Genomic DNA, 3,164 nt, shown 5'->3' on the forward strand with positions numbered 1-3,164 from the left:
AGCTCTCTCCTTACGTTCCAGCCCCGCCCACCTCTGTCCCTGTCTCCGTGCTGCTCCTTTCCCTCCTTCCGCCACAATGGCCATCCTCTGACTGCGGTGCTTGCACATGGGCATTTCCTGGGTGCACCCACTAGTCCGTCACCTCCGGAGGGCTGGGCGTTGTCTGTCTGGCTCAGTGCTGTGCCCGCGTACGAGGCACACGTAAGTGCTCAATCGATAGCTGTTGAATGAATGCGTTTCCCCGGTCCTGGTTCAGACCACCCTCTCTCCAGCCCGGTCACCCCGGGCCCTGCCCACCTCAGCTCACACCCGCATCAGTCCCTTTCCTCTCATGCCTCAGCTCCCTTGAGTCTGCAGAGAGGGGTGTTTGGGACTTTTCTCCTCAGAGTCAGGGTAAGAGGCAGCTGTTGTGACCCTGTCAAGTGCCCCTCCTGTTCCTGAAGAGCCTCACCGTACTGCTCCGGCAGAGGGCGGCCCGCAGATGCTGCTGCAGGGGCCGGGAACAGCTCTCCCGCGGCGCTCCCACGGCCCTCCCGGGCGGCCCCTTTCACACCTACAACCCATTCTAGGGAGACTCTTGCTTCTCTGCCTGAGAGGCTCCTACAGATCCTTCAAGGTCTGGCCTTCAGTCACCTCCTCTGAGGAGCCTTCCCTGACCTCACCCAGGTGGAGTCTGGCACCTTCCTGGGACTCCTGCTCATGCATCTATTTATAACACCCTCATGAGTTTTGTAATTCTTGGGCTGTCTGTCCGGCTCCCTGACTAACCTTGTCAACGTCTGCGCTGGAGGCCTGAGTCATGGGGTGCCTCGGAGGTCAGCACGGGCCTAGAGGCATTTCATCCACATCTGTGTCATGCTCCCGTCCTTCCTTTGTTTAGTGCTCTAATATTTATTAGACGCCTTCTCTGTGCTCGGCCTGGGCTGTGCGCTAGGAGTGCAGAGAGATCGAGCTGGCAGACGCCTGCCAGGAGGGCCCAGTGTCGGGGACGCTGGTGCATGAGTGCAGTGCAGAGTGACAGCGATGTGGGCACAGGAGGCCTCCTGGAGAAGGTCTGCAGGACGAGAGGGAGCCAGCCCAGGAGTGATGCTGAGAGGGGAGGGGGGTGTGCCAGCAGGGGGAGCAGCTGGCAGGGCAGCCCTGCCACAGGACAGGGATTGGTATGTTCAAGGGGCAGCAGGAAAGCCCAGGAGCAGAGGGGCAGGGGAATATGGCAGGAGGGGAAGTCCGGTGGCCGGTAGGGACCTGAGCCAGGAGGCCCCTGGGCCGCGCTGGCAGCCCTGGCCCGGGAGTTGCGCCTGTCCACCTTCAGAGGATAGCAGCAGTCCTGAAGGGAAGTGATGGGCCAAGGTCCATAGCCCCGGGGACAGAATGCTGTGGGCCCTCCGGACTCCCAGGAGGGGAAGGCAGCATGGCGCCGCAGGGGGTGCCCCAGTGTGTTTGCAAACGTTTTCTGGGCGTTTAGGGAGGGCCAGGCGGTGAGCCAGCAGTTCCCAAGCCCGAGCTCAGGAGCCCGTTTCAGAGAGGCCTCTGCCCCATGGACAGCACGGAGCCGCTCAGGACCGCTGGGAGTGCAGGGGAGGGTGGAGCCCACACCTGTCTGCCCACAGCCTGGTTTCCGCCCCTGCTGGGAAGGGGAAGCGAGGGGCACAGGAAGAGGAGGGTGATTACAGGTCTCCCCTCCTCATCTGGCTGCCCCATCATGTGTGGGTGGGTGGGGCCATGCAGGGATCACCCGTTTTACAAAGGGGCAAGCAGAGGTCAGCACCCTGCCCCGCGCTTCCAGCAGGCGCTGGTGCTGCTTCCGGCACGTGAGGCCCCCGGCGGCCGCACGCTCGGCCGGCCAGGCAGAGGGCTGGCCTCGCGCCCTTCCCCGGGGCTTCCTGCCTCACCAGCCTGTGGCTCTCGGCCTCGCCCGTCCCAGCACCAGGCTGATCAGCGGCGAGGCCTGGCCATGTGGCCATTACAGATGAGCGGACTGAAGCCCCAAGAGCAGAGCACCCAAGGCCCAGGCCACCTCCCAAGGCTCGCCCAGGGGAGTGAAGGGCGCTGACCTCCACCTCACCCAGGCTCAGCTTCCCCGTGCGCAGCCAGAAAACAGATCCCTCTATAGCCTGGTGGGGACTGCACTCTGGGGCGCGCTTTAGCCCCCTTCCTCCACAGCGCCCTCCCTTCCCCCCAGCACCCCCCCCCCAGCACCCTCCCCCCAGCACCTTCCCCCTCCCCCCAGCACCCTCCCCCCAGCACCCTCCCCCCAGCACCCTCCCCCCAGCACCCTCCCCCCAGCACCCTCCCCCTTCCCCCCAGCACCCTCCCCCCAGCACCCTCCCCCCAGCACCCTCCCCCTTCCCCCCAGCACCCTCCCCCCAGCACCCTCCCCCTCCCCCCAGCACCCTCCCCCTCCCCCCAGCACCCTCCCCCCAGCACCCTCCCCCTCCCCCCAGCACCCTCCCCCCAGCACCCTCCCCCCAGCACCCTCCCCCTTCCCCCCAGCACCCTCCCCCCAGCACCCTCCCCCTTCCCCCCAGCACCCTCCCCCCAGCACCCTCCCCCTCCCCCCAGCACCCTCCCCCCAGCACCCTCCCCCTTCCCCCCAGCACCCTCCCCCTTCCCCCCAGCACCCTCCCCCTCCCCCCCAGCACCCTCCCCCCAGCACCCTCCCCCTCCCCCCAGCACCCTCCCTCCAGCACCCTCCCCCCAGCACCCTCTCCCCAGCACCCTCTCCCCAGCACCCTCCCCCCAGCACCCTCCCCCCAGCACCCTCTCCCCAGCACCCTCTCCCCAGCACCCCCCCCCCCAGCACCCCCCCCCAGCACTGCCCCCCTCCCGGACGGCCCCTAGGCCGGGCTTTCCCGCAGCGTGTGGCCCACGCGGTGGGGACGCGGCCTGGGGACAGAGGGACTGGCGGCGGCCTGGCCTGGCCACGGGGGGGCGGGGGCGGGGGGGGGGACGGGGTGACGGAGGCGGGGTGACGGCGTGACGGGGGCGGGGTGACGGCGTGACGGCGGCGGGGTGACGGCGGCGGGGTGACGGGGGCGGGGTATGGGGGCGGGCCGTGACGGCGGCGGCGGCTGATTGGCCGGCTGGGGCGGAAGAGCCGGCGCGGAGGGCGGGTCCCGCTCGGTCTCCCCACCGGCCCGGCGCCCTCAGTCCGCCCGCGCCGC

The sequence above is a fragment of the Pipistrellus hanaki genome (genome assembly GCF_964339955.1).
Source record: "Pipistrellus hanaki genome assembly, chromosome: 16".
Taxonomy (NCBI): domain Eukaryota; kingdom Metazoa; phylum Chordata; class Mammalia; order Chiroptera; family Vespertilionidae; genus Pipistrellus; species Pipistrellus hanaki.